This window comes from Ailuropoda melanoleuca, chromosome 4 (genome assembly GCF_002007445.2).
Source record: "Ailuropoda melanoleuca isolate Jingjing chromosome 4, ASM200744v2, whole genome shotgun sequence".
Taxonomy (NCBI): domain Eukaryota; kingdom Metazoa; phylum Chordata; class Mammalia; order Carnivora; family Ursidae; genus Ailuropoda; species Ailuropoda melanoleuca.
Genome location: NC_048221.1, coordinates 68,992,896 through 69,006,962, shown reverse-complemented (window position 1 = coordinate 69,006,962; position 14,067 = coordinate 68,992,896). Strand labels below are relative to the sequence as shown.

The following is a 14,067-nucleotide window of genomic DNA, read 5'->3' as shown; positions in this document are numbered from 1 at the left end:
CCAGAGAGAGGGGGAGAGAGCACAAGCAGGGGGAGTGGCAGGCAGAGGGAGGAGAAGGCTCCCCGCTGAGCAAGGAGCCTGATGTGGGGCTGGATCCCAGGACCCTGGGATCTTGACCTGAGCCAAAGGCAGATGCCCAACCGACTGAGCCACCCAGGCGCCCACACAGAACTTCTTTCAAAGTTGGAGTCTGTCCTCAAACCCTGTCGCTGCTTAGTTGATGGTACGTTTATGTAATACTCTAAAGCCTTTGCTGATGTTTTAAAAATCTTCACATCATCTTCACCACGAGTAGTTTCCACCTCAAGAAACTACTTTCTTTGCTTATCAGTAAGAAGGAACTTCTCATCCTTTCAAGTTTTTCAGATTGGCAGCAATCTGTCACATCTTCGGGCTCCATTTCTAATTCTGGTTTTCTTGCCATTTCCACCACATCTGCAGTTACTTCCTCCACAAAGTCATCCATGGGGGTTGGAATCAACTTCTTCCAAACTCTTGGTAAAGTTGATATTTTAACCTCTTCCCATGCATCATGAATGTTCTTACGGCATGTAGAATTATGAATCCTTTCCAGGTCTGCAGTTTACTTTGCCCAGATCCATCAGAGGAGTCACTATCTACACATGGCAATGATAACCTTACAAAACGTATTTCCTATGTAATAAGACTTGAAAGTCAAAATTACTCCTCGATCTATGGGCTTCAAAATGGATGTGTTAAATATGGAAACATTAATTTTATTGTACATTTCCATCAGAACTCTTGGGTGACCAGGTGCGTTGTCGATGAGCAGTAATATTTTTAAAGGAATCTCTCTTTCTGAGCAGCAGGTGTCAACACTGGGTTTAAAGTATTTAGTACACCATGCTGTAAAGAGATGTGTTGTCACTCAGGTTTTGTTGTTCCATTTCTAGAACACAGGCACAGTAGATCTGGCATAATTCTTAAGGGTCCTAGGATTTTGGAGGATGGTAAATAAGCACTGGCTTTAACTTAAAACCACCTGCTGCATTAGCCTCTTACAAGAGTGTCAGCCTGTCTTTTGAAGTTTTGAAGCCAGGCATTGACTTCTCCTCTCTAGCTATGAAAGTCCTGGCTAGAATCTTCTTCCATGGAAAGCTGTTTTGTCTACATTGAAAATCTCTTGTTTAGTGTAACCACCTTCATTAATGATCTGAGCTCGATCTTCTGTAGGACTTGCCGCTTCACCCTGCACTTTGATGTCATGGAGACGGCTTCTTTCCTTAAACCTCATGAACCCACCTCTTCCAGCTTCAGACTTTCCTTCTGCAGCTTCGCCACCTCTCTCAGCCTTCACAGAATTGACGAGAGTTAGGGCCCTGCTCTGGATTAGGCTTTGGTTTAAGGGAATGTTGTGGATGGTTTGATCTTGTATCCAGACCACTCAAATTTTCTCCAGATCAGCGATAAGGCTCCCTCACTTTCTTTCTGGAGTAGCAATTTTAATTTCCATTGAGAACTCTTCCTTTGCATTCACAACTTGGCTGTTTGGAGCTTTTGGCCTATCTTGGCTTTGGACATGCCTTCCACACTAGGCTTAATCGTTCCTAGCTTTGATTTAAAGTGAGGGATGTGCAACTATTCCTTTTACTTCAACACTTAGAGGCCATTTTAAGGTTATTAATTGGCCCAATTTCAATATTTCCGTGTCTCAGGGAATAGGGAGGCCTTAAGGAGAGAGAGGGAGAGAGGTGGGGGAATGACTCGTTCATGGAACAGTCAGAACACACATAACACTTATTGTTTGTTTGCTGTCTTATGTGGGTGAGGTTCATGGTGCCCAAAACAATTACAACAGTAACATCTAAGATCACTGATCACCGTAACAAATGTAATAATGATAATGAAAAAGTTTGAAATATTATGAGAATTACCAGAATGTGACACAGAGGCACAAAATGAGCAAATGTTATTGGGAAAATGGCCCCAACAGACTTGCTAAATGCAGAGTTGCCACAAACCTTTAGTTTGTTTAAAAAAAGAAAAAAAGACGCATTATCTGTAAAGCACAATAAAGTGCAATAAAACAAAGTATCCCTGTACCACAGGCGAGGTGGCTTAAACAACAGATTTATTTCTCATAGTTCTGGAGGCTGAAAGTCCAGAATCAAGGCGCTGGCAAGACAGGTCTCTCAGTCCTTTTCTCACGGTTTGTGGGAGACTACTCGCCTGCTGTGTGTTCTCTTTGGTGTGCTTGTGGGAAAGACAGACAGAATGTGTGTGTTGGCTTCTTCCTCTTATAAGGATATTAATTCCAACATGGGGTCCCACTCTCAAGACCTCATCTGACCCTAATCACCTCCCATAGGCCGCATCTCTAAATACGATCACATTGTGGGTTACGGCTTCAATGCATGGATTTGGGGGATGCAATTCGATCCATACTGACATGCAAAATACCAAACATCACTAGAGGTAACTTTAAAGCAAATGTGCGTACAGAAAAGTGTACCAGGGGTAAGAATACAGCTAGATGAATTTTCACAAAGGGAACACCCCTAGGTAACCGTTACCAAAATAAAGAAGATGGCATATACCAGCACCCCAGAGTCCTCTCCATGCTCCCTCCCAGTCAGTACTCCCACCCTCTGCCCCCCAAATAAGACTAAACACCACAGATTTGCTTTGCCTGTTTTTTGAACAATGCATACATGGAATCCCGCACTATGGATTCTTTTCTCGTCTGGCTTCTTTTGTTCAATGTTATGTTCATGTGTGTTAATCTTTAGGGCTGTGTAGTATCCTGTTGTATGAATATAGGCTTAACTCTTCTGTTGGTAGACATTGTCATTGTTTCTAGTTTTTGACAATTATGAACAATGCTTCCATAAACATTGTTATACTTGCCTTTTATACACACACACCCACACACCCAATCACACACATTGCTGATGGGAGTGCACCTAGGTGTCAAATTGATGGGTCACAGGGATGGGTGTGTTCATTTATGGTAGATAAGGTCAAACAGTTTCAGAGTGGTAGCATGAATTTACTCCCTATATGCCATTTGTCAGTTCTCTTCATCCTACCCTTGCCAACACTTGAGACTGTCAGTCTTTCAAATGTTTACCATTCTAGTAGGTGTATACTGGTTTCTCATTGCCTTTTTTATTATAAATATTCATTTTCCTGATTCTAATGGGATTGGACATTTTTTTTTCATATTGTGTTGTCCACCAAAGGATATCTTCCTTTATAAAGTGCCTGTTGCTCAATTTCTACTGAGTTGTCCTTAACGTTTCTTGATCTGTGGACATTCTTATATATTCTCAAGATGAAACCTGTCAGTTTTACATGTTATAAATATTTTTTCCTACTGTATGGCTTGTCTTTTTACTCTCTTAATGGTGTGTCTTTATAAAGAAAAAGTCTTAAGCTCAATGTAGTCTAATTTATCAACATTTTCTTCTATGATTAGTGTGTTCTGTGTCCTATTTAAGAAATCTTCCCCATCCCAAAGTCAAGAACATATTCTCATGTCCACTTTTAGAATTTCTATTACTTTATAATTCACATTTGGATCTATAATCCTCACAAGGCACATTTTAATTTTTATTGATGTGTAACTTAGAGGAGGTGCACAAATCTTCACTATTCAACTTGATGAATTGATATACATATATGCAAATGTATATACAGTTGACTTTTAAACAACATGGGTCTCGACTATGTGGGTCCACTTAGACGTGGATGTTTTCTATAAATACAGTACAGTACTATAAACTTTCTCTTCCTTGTGATTTTCTTAATAACATTTTGTTTTTTCTATCTTACTTTTTGTTAAGAAAACAGTATATGATACATATAACATACAAAATATATATTAATCAATTGTCTATGTTAACAGTAAGGCTTCCAGTCAACAAAAGGCTATTAGTAGTTAAGTTTTTAGGGAGCCAAAAGTTATATGCAGATTTTCGGCAGCGCAGGGAGTTGACGATTGAACCCTCATGTTGTTTAAGGGTCAACTTGTGTGTGTGTGTAGACCACCCAGATCAAGATACTGAACGTCTCATGCCTTGGAGGGATTTCTCATACCTCTTTCAGTCAATAACCCCCAAAGGTAACAATATTCTGCCTGTATCACCATCAATTATTTTGCCTGTTCTTAATTTTATATACATGAAATCATATATTTGGTGCTCTTTTGTGTCTAATTATAATTTGCTCAACACCACGCGTGTGCAATTCATCCATGCTGTTGCACATTGCAGTTCTCCGTTCATTTTCATTACTGCAGAGTATTCCATCATAGGAATACATCACAACTCATTTATCCACTCTCCTTTTGGTGGGCATTTGGATTGTTTCTTATTTCAGGGTATTGTGAATAAAATTGCTATGAATGTTCTTGTACATGTCTTTTGAAGGATATCAATACTCATTTCTGTCGGCTGTGTACCAGGATACACAACACTTTGATGTTACCATACTACAAAAACCATTTAAATTGGTCAAGGTCTCCCTGCCAAGTACATAAAGCATATTTTAATTGTTCGCACATCCATAATTCTTGTTAGAAAAAAATGTGAAAACGTTTTTTACCTCTTTGAAATAATTTCAGACATACCCCAAATCGCGAAAACAACACAAAACATGTCCATGTGCTCTGGATCAAAAGTCCCCCATGTCAACATTTCACTATATTTGGTTTGTCATTAATTATCTCGTGTGCACGTGAGTGTGTGTGTGTGTGTGTGTGTGTGTGATCTTGACACTGTTGAAGTGCATTGGCCAGTTACTTTGTAGACTCTATACATTTGGGTTTGTGTCACGTTTCCTCATGATTAGATTCAGGCTATGTGTTTGGAGCAGGGATACACAGATGTAGTGCTGTGTTCTTCTCAGAACCTCATATCAGAAGGCACAGGATGGTGATTTGTCCCATGAAGGCTGTTGCTAATTTTAATCACTTGGTTAAGGCAGTATCTGCCAGGTTTCTCCACCGTAATACCACTAGTTTTCCCTTTGTTATTCATCAGTGTCTTACAGGAAGATTATGTAAATACCCTGTTTCTTGACATACTTTCATTTCCTAGTCTGACCATCCATTGATGATTCTTCTTAAAAATTTTAATTCCAGGATAGTTAACATACAGTGTTATTCCAGTCACGATTCTTGCCTGAAATAATTTTTACGGAAGGGGTTGGAAACTAGTTTTTGTTTTTAATACCTTCAAATTTTTCAAAAATCTTACAGCGATAAACAGGATTTCTCACAAATCCAACTGAAATCCAGAAGATCACCAGACGTTTATCCATAAAAAGACCCCCAAAATCACCTTGAGAGATTAAAAAAATAACACTGGCAAACTGGTCGTGGTGGCGGCAGCAGGCTCACGCAAAGTGCAGCCACCCCCAGGAGCCTGAGAGTCAGCCAAAGAAGACAGGAAAGGAACTCTCCTCAAAGTCTCTACTTCTGTACAAGCCACCCCCAGACCATGTTGGTGCAGGCTGAGAAAAGATGTTTTACACGCTCAGAGCATCTCATTCTAGAAGGAGCACCTAGGTCAGCCAGGATGGGAATGGGGAGCAGGGGTCAAGTCCTGCAGACCCTCAGGGCCCCTGGGGTTCAGCCTGTGTCTTCTCTGGAGACAAAGCAGAAGCTGAACTTTGCCCTCTCACTCACCTTTTTAGCTTTCCAGAGGCTGGGACCTGCTCACCTGCTTAAGCAGCAGACCCAGAACAATCAATCCACAGAGATCCTAATATCCTGCGGGTTAACTAGTGAGGCTCTCTGAGAGCAAAGTCACCAAGTGAGCTGACATATAAGCAGGTTCCAATTTATAAGCTCATTCTGCAAGCCAAGGGTCAGAAATATGGTCTCTGCAGGTTAGCTCACAAAACCAATAACTCATAGAGCAGCTGCACAGATGACTGAGGGCTGAGAAGGGAACCTTCACTTAGAACATGATCCCTGCAAGATGGAGACTTTGACTCAAGCACCAGGAAGGCAACTTGTCTCAACTTGTCCAACACAGTTTTACTCAGCAAGATCCAATTTAGCATGTCTGATGCGTCAGGCATTGTGCTGACCCCTGGAAAACAAAGGATGGGAAAGATATGGCCTATGCCCTTGAGAAGCTTACAGCAATAGGAGATGTCTGTCAGGGGTAGACCCAGCGTCACCAAGTCTCCAGTGGATGGTGGAGCATTGGCCCCACAGTCCCAACAGGTGTATTCAGACTGGCTGGTCATGAGTAGTCTTCATGGTGAGGGCTGCCTGCCCAGTGGGCGGCTAAGCCCGGCTGCTGCAAAGCACATTTCACTCAAAGTGGCTATATGGCGGTCCAATTTTACAATTTTTACCAGGAAAGGAGACACAACCACCAGCTGTTTCTTCTCTCTCCAACCCACAAAGTAATACATTTTTTATACTTGTACTTGTTGTTCCTGCTTTTATCAACCCCCTCTCTCATGTTCCTTGAAAACATTAGCATTTTCAAAGAAGAAATGAATGACGGTAGAGGGGTACAGTCTGATAAAAGGTCATCTTTTCTGCCTGAGTCTCCCAACTCTGAACCCTGCAATTGCTGGACCAAGGCCACAGATGGCTATGATACTTCAAAGCTGGGATGCCACAATTTTAAGAGGATAATGACTTTCTTTTTTTTCCCCCCCAAAGATTTTATTTTTAAGTCATCTCTCCACCCAACGTGGGGCTCGAACTTACAAACCTGAGATCAAGAGTTGCACCCCTTAAGGACTGAGCCAGCCAGGCACCCCAAGCATCATGACTTTCTATGCCACCAGGAAAGACAAAAAGCGGCCAGGTGCACAATGACACAAAGGAAGACACAGCCCAACTTCAGAGCTGTTAACATGTGAACAAAGATGCATCCAGGAATCAATTAAAAATGATCATTCTGGTTAATCTGACATGCTCCAAGTGCTGTGTGCTTGGTGTTGAGACAGGAACACAGGAAGACACAAAAGGCCATCCCAGTCAAACAGGGAAACACACTCAACAGCTAAGCTTTATTTCTCCTTCTGTCCTCTCCCTCCCAAGCCCCCAACACCAACCAACCAGGACCTATTTCTCCTCCATTGCACTCATATTCTTTCCAGGCTAAGGAGTGAAGCCATCTGGTTTCACCATGTTCCCTCCTCCCCAATCCAGCCCAGGGACTGCAGCTCCATCTGCCCACCTCATCCCACTACAGGGTGAGTACCTCCGGAAATGCTGCAAACCCAAGCCCAAAGCCTGGAGTGCTCAGCCTCCCCCACCCGACCCCTCCCACTCTTCATCACTGTCCCACGGTGTGATTTCAACATGTTGCCCACTTTTTGTTCTTTTGCTTTCCTCCCTACAAGAAAAATAAAATAATCTGTCTTAAAGTGTAGCCGTGAGGTCAGATAATTATGGAATCCAAAATGCTTTGAGTCTCGATGTAAAAAAAGGATCCAAGATTAACTGAGACTATGACAACAGTCCTGTTTTTATGAATATTGCTTTTTTCAAGATGCCTTATTCCTAACACCATGCTTTATGTCTGTCCTTTTAAACAAATATTTAATGGCTTAGGAATGTTAGTGAGGGCAGCGGCTCTGGTTAGCAAGGCCTCCGCTCGCAATCTGAAAGATGAAACGAGATGAGTTTTATCCACAAAGAAAAGTCAAACAGTCTCCAGTATTATAAACTGTACATCCATCAAACTAGGCATAGGCTGGGAACAGAGAGCCTTTCTGGAAAGAAAATAGCAGCTACCCTCTGTGCCCTAGGGAAACACTGGAAAAACCCCCACACACAAAACCACCAAATCAGCCAAAACATAAACCAATTCTCAAGTTAGTTTGAAGTAAGTGCTGTCCCAACAAAGAAAACGATGTTTTGGAGACGGTGCCACCCAGGAGAGGTAGGGCCAGCCCTGGGTCCAGCAAGGCGCCCGGGTCACAGTAGCACGCAGGCACACGTGTTGAACCGAGAAATCCATGAGAGCGCAAACAAGAAGGTGGGCGGCTGTGCCAGATCCGACCTATGGCGGGCCTGGGAGAGCCGGCAGTCCTAGCTGGGTGGGCAGGGGTAGGAGGGCCGGGGAGGGTGCGAAAGCTCAGGCACAGGCCTCGAGGAGGGGGCCGGCTAGGCGGGGAGAAGAAGCGAGTGCAGTCGTCCCGGACGGTGGGGTCATTCACGGAGGACCGGACTGGGGAGAGGAGCAGGTTCCTACCTCCAGGGCCGCCTGGGCCTTCCCGCGCCCCCAACGTTGCACCGGCAGGTTGCACCTGCGCAGGCAACAGCCGTCCAGCATCCGAGAACGTGCGCAGAAGGCGCCCCCCAGCTGCCCAGCCCCCAGCTCCCGCCACGCGCGCACCCACGTGCACGCCATGCGCAGCGCCGCAGGAAGCCCACGGGTGGGCGGTACTCCCTGCGGCAGAGGCCCCCTGGCCGCACGCAGCATCTGCTCGCCTCTCCGAGCTTTTGATTTGCGCCCCCCCTCCCCCATTTTAACGCGCAGTACGTCCCGGGATCTTCACTTGGGGACCAGGGCTTCCCTACAGGGGAGGACAGTGAGGCACAGAGGGAAAGGGCCACTTGCCAAGGCACACCGACAGAAGGGGGCAACACCAAGATTTGAACGCTGGCCCACTGTGGCCTCTCCACCATCAGATTACTTGGGGGCTTTCCCAAGTAAAGACACTGACCATGTGTGTTGAGAGCACTCCGCTTAGAACCACCATCCGAGGGCCCTGGGTGGCACAGCGGTTAAGCGTCTGCCTTCGGCTCAGGGCGTGATCCCGGCGTTGTGGGATCGAGCCCCACATCACGCTCCTCCGCTAGGAGCCTGCTTCTTCCTCTCCCAGTCTCCCTGCTTGTGTTCCCTCTCTCACTGGCTGTCTCTATCTCTGTCAAATAAATAAATCTTAAAAAAAAATCACCATCCGTGATTATTATTCACCACGTTTTGCTTTGAGAACAGATGTGTCTGTCCTAGGCGTGTGTATCTGAGTGTGTGTGCGCACGCTCTGGAGGATGTCGCCCCGGCAGAGTCATTCTCAACAAATACTGGTGGAGCCCCCACCCTGTGCCTGGCCCCGAGCTAGGCCATTTACACACATTATTTCTCTTTATCTTCAGCCCCTCGTGTCATCAATTAAAACCCATATCCTACTCTTTTGGGGCACTGGTTTTTAATTAGGCACCATGAATAGCTAATTAATCTTCCTCCCGCGTGGTGTTCCAGGCAGGAGAGCGGTAGAGCTGCGCTGAGCTGGCCAAAGCTACCGCGGGCACTCTGGCTAAGCCCATACCATGAGGGAGCCCGTCTTCTGGGGCCAGGACGTGAGGGAGAGAAGGCCGAGGCCTTGGTGTGTTGGAAGGCCTTCCTAGCAACCTGCTACTTGACCTTTACTTCCTTTAATCAGCTCCGCTAGGAGGTTGGGCCCATTTATTCATCTGACTTCCATTTGTTAAGAGGGATATTGAAGAGGTTGAAAGAATCCCATCTGAACTCCTTCCTGTTCTTCAGAGAATGCTCACCATTTTATTTTTTAATTTTTTTTACTCCTGCCATTTTAAACGTTTTAAACATACATAGTCATTTTAATGAGCGTCATTTGAAAGTTTAATATTAAGAGAGAGAGCCAGCCCCAGGCAAAGTTGAAAATACTAACCTATACAAGGATAATCTTTTTTTAAAAAAGATTTTATTTATTTGAGAGAGAGAGAGAGAGAGAGGGGAGAGCAAAGAGGGAGAGTGAGAGAGAGAAGCGGACTCCCCACTGAGCAGAGAGCCAACATGGGGCTCCATCCCAGGACCCTGGGATCATGAGCTGAGCCAAAGGCAGACAATTAACCGACTGAGCCACCCAGGTGTCCCTAGAAAAATAATCCTTTTTCAGTAAACTAATGCTTCCACCAACATTAGCTCATTTCGTCTTCACTGTGGGCTAGAGGGCACTTTGACAACTCTCATTTTCCAAGGGAAGAAATTGAGGCTTGGAGGCCACCTGTGTGGCCCATGGCTATACACTGGGATATGAGAGCCCACATTTAAGCCCAGGGCTTTCATTGCTACTGGCCTGTCTTTCCCCACATCTCTCAGGGTTTCGCTCTCACTTTAGGACCTGTTGTTCTCACTTCTTTGTGTTGAGGCCCTGTGTCCTTGAGGCCCTCCACATTCCTCTCAGAGGACCTTGGAAGGAGAGAAAAGGAGGGCTGCCTCAGGTGGCTCAGGGACTCCAATAGAGGCCCTCCTCAGGGCCTGGTCATGTCAGCTGAGGACCTGCCCAGTCTCTTCCTCCTCCTCCTAGGATCTCCGTTCCTGCTCTGCGGGACCACATGCTATCTGGTGACTTGAGCTCTTAGCTGAGTTAAAAAGCTGTGTTCCCAAGAGTCCTTTGAATAGTGACCCTAGAGCTGGGATTGACTCAGGAGAGAGGAGCTTTAGGCAAGTGGGCCTTGCTCCTTCCCAGGTCCCCAAGTGAGTAGCTGCTGATTCTTCCATCGGCCAGCCTGAAGTGACACTTTCAGTTATTTTATTCATTTATAGCTTCTCCTTCATGTAATTATCTTTTATTGATCACACAGGTGTTACATACACTATATACATTGTAATTCAATCCTTTTTAATAACCCTACAAAAGGGAAATTGGAGGTTCAGAGAGGTTAAGTTGCCCAAGTTATAGAGCTGTGAGGTGCAAGACCATCTGAACCCATGTTTCTGACTCCGTGGTGTATACCTTTTTACCCATACGCCATTGTCTGATTTCCAAAGAGGTACTGGAGAAAAGATTAAAAAAACACATAAAAACCACAAAGAGGAGGGAGAGCCACATTTGGCCAGAGGGGCTAATGTAATTATGTGAATGAATATTAAGCCTGTCTCTGAGCTCCTTGGGAGCAAGAAATAAAAGTGTGTGTGTGAGGGCGATAGGCGTAAGGGTCTACATGCTTCTCTATATAATATAGACTCTCTATGGTAGAAGGAAATAAAATTTTTTCCTTTCAATTACAAAAGTAATTTCTCATGTAAGATCTTATACAAGGATATTATGTAACAAAATTAAGAAAAATGTCAATAACCAGGTACAGCAAAAGACAGATAAGCAATTGTCCTATGTAATGCATTCATCCATTGAGTAGTTCTTCAATAAACACTGAGCAGCTATCCTGCACTGGCTGCCTAGATGCAAAACACATGCAAAAAGATAATTACGCTGTGTAATCAATCCCCTAATGGAAGCAGGCCCAGTACTCTAAGGGCACACACGAGTGGGATAACAACCCCACAGGTGGAAGTCTGATGATCTCACAGGCAAGATAACATTTGCCCCCAGTCTTGGAGTTGGGATCGCAACTCATTTCCAAAAGGAGAAGCATTCAAGGAAAAGGGCATAGAATGTGCAAAGGCATGAATGCAAATGGTGTGTTTGAAGACTGGATTGTCAGTGATCAATGGGGAAGGACAGAACTCATAGATGACAGTCAGCCTGAGGAGAACCTCGAGGGCCATGCGGAGGGTTTCCTTGGCAGGATATCTGATCGAGTACTGAAGGAACAGAGAGAGGTGGAGATGGGGATAGGCAGCTTAGCTGGGGAGGGCAGGCTGGGAGTGGAATGAGAGCTCTGGTAAGGCCTGGGTGACAGAAATGGCCTCCGCAGATCAACCTCCAGTGGAGGAAGAAGAGCCAAGAGGCTAAAGGCGAGGTGGAGGAAGCTTAGTTGGAGTGAAGGCAAGGAAGAGGCAGCCAACAACGGGAAGATGTCTAAGAGAACGAGGTTATAACAGAGTCTGGAGTTTGGCAAATGGGGGGCCAAGGGTGAAACTAGCAACAGAATTTCAGGGCACAGTGGGGTCAAACAGTTTGGGTGACTCTGAAAGTGGCCAATGAAGAGATAGACACAGGGAGAGAGCTGTTCTTCCGGAAGTTTGGAAGTGGATGGAAGAAGCACTGACCTGAGGAAAGACTTGGGTCTCAGCATCCTTGAAGGCAAGGGAAGGTGCCTGATGCAGGGAGAGGGTGAAGAGCCCAGCAGGTGAAGGGGCAGCCTTGTGGAGGAGAGACCCAGTTCCATCCAAGTGGGGATGAAGGAAAGGGAAGAGGAGGGTGAAAGAGGAAGAGGAGAGAAAGGAGGCTGACTCCTCAGTGAAATACAAGATGGGCAGCGCTGGGGCTTAAGGACGGTGAGAGAAAGAACCACCAAACTCCCAACATGAAGGGCTCAGCCAAGGGTGATGGTCACAAGCTTCTCATGGTGTATGATTTTCTCCGGCAGTGCTTGCCAACTAGGAAGAAGGAACCCAGAAAACAGATGGTTGGGCATATTTGGCATTGGGTACCATGGACAATGGAGCAAGGACCTGAGAATGACAGGACAGTTGAACCCTTGAGCAGGACATCATCCCAGGCACAGAACCATGCTGATCACTCCCTGTCTGCCCCTCTGGAGCCCCCTCCACCCCTGCTCTTTGCCTAGGGGGCTGTCCTCCATGGGCTGCATCAAGGGCCTCCCTTGCCCTCTGGTTGCAGGTTGGGGTCACTTTGCTCCTCATCTCCACCCTGCCCTCTCTGCCAAGGCTCTGGCAGTGGCACAGCTCCTCCTGGTGCTCTGCACTCCCCAGGTGCGAATACCATCGGGCCCAGGGTGGCTGTCCCTGGTCCTCAAGATCCCTGGGGGCTGCCTCAACCCTGCCACCCCTCCGCAAACAGTCCTTTACTCACCTCTTCTGTGGGGGTCAGTAGGGCCTGAGTGACTCAGGAAGAACAGATCCCAGCAGTCTGGGATGGAAGGAAATGGAGGGAAGAGGGGAAAGGAAGAGATGGCATGGGGGAAGACAGGAATATTAGGATTTCCTAATAAGCTTACGTTACTCTCTGAAAGAATAAAGGGGGCTCCATGGAATGGCAAAGAGGGTCACTGGGTGAGAGAAGGGTTCAGGGAGGGGAAGGGTGGCAAATTCACATTTGCTCCTGTGCTGCCCTGCTGGTTGACCACAACCGGTGCATTTGTTTCTTATACACACACACACACACACACACTTAAAGAAGAATCCTCCTCCGATCCCTCTGAGTCCCAGCTACCGCCAGGCCCCATGCTGACAGCAGTTCCAGGTGACCCATTTTGGATTTGTGGCATCTGCACAAAAACATTTGATTTGAAAGACATGACCCATCCATTTGCTGTCTACAAGAGACTCATTTTGAACCCAAAGATGCATTCAGACTTAGAGTAAGGGGATGGAGTACCATCTTCCACGCAAATGGACCTCAAAAGAAAGCTGGAGTAGCAATTCTCATATCAGATAGACTGGATTTTAAACTAGAGGCCATAGAGAGAGATACAGAAGGGCACTATATTATTCTTAAAGGAAGTATTCAACAAGTGGATATGACAATTATTAATATATATGCCCCCAACAGGGGAGCAGCAAGATACACAAGCCAACTCTTAACCAAAATAAAGAGACATATAGATAAGAACACAGTAATAGTAGGGGACCTCAACACCCCACTATCAGAAATAGACAGAACACCCTGGCAAAAACTAAGCAAAGAATCAAAGGCTTTGAATGCCATACTCGACGAGTTGGACCTCATAGATATATATAGAACACTACACCCCAGAACCAAAGAATACTCATTCTATTCAAATGCCCATGGAACATTCTCAAGAATAGATCATGCTCTGGGACACAAAACAGGTCTCAGCCAATACCAAAAGATTGAAATTATCCCCTGCATATTCTCAGACCACAACGCTCTGAAATTGGAACTCAACCACAAGGAAAAACCTGGAAGAAACTCAAACACTTGGAGGCTAAGAACCATCCTGCTCAAGAATGACTCGATAAACCAGGAAATCAAAAAACAAATTAAACAATTTATGGAGACCAACGAGAATGAATACACAACGGTCCAAAACCTATGGGATACTGCAAAGGCAGTCCTAAGGGGGAAATACATAGCCATCCAAGCCTCACTCAAAAGAATAGAAAAATCTAAAATGCAGTTTCTATATTCTCACCTCAAGAAACTGGAACAGCAACAGAGGGACAGGCCTAACCCACTGACAAGGAAGGAGTTGACCAAGATTAGAGCAGAAAT

At 45.4% G+C, this 14,067-nt stretch overlaps 1 protein-coding gene across 2 annotated transcripts in view; it reads right to left on the bottom strand.

The window, feature by feature from the left end:
• The window catches only part of FAM178B (family with sequence similarity 178 member B), a 117,067-nt gene that overhangs the window by 95,080 nt on the left and 7,920 nt on the right, over positions 1 to 14,067 (bottom strand). Inside the window, exon 1 of one of the 2 annotated variants that reach the window (XM_034659028.1) lies at positions 8,190 to 8,254. The exons of the other annotated variant lie outside the window; for it this stretch is intronic. The gene's annotated coding sequence lies outside the window, so the exon portion shown is untranslated. Of the gene's footprint in view, positions 1 to 8,189; positions 8,255 to 14,067 lie in introns of those variants that run through there. 2 annotated transcript variants of the gene reach the window in all.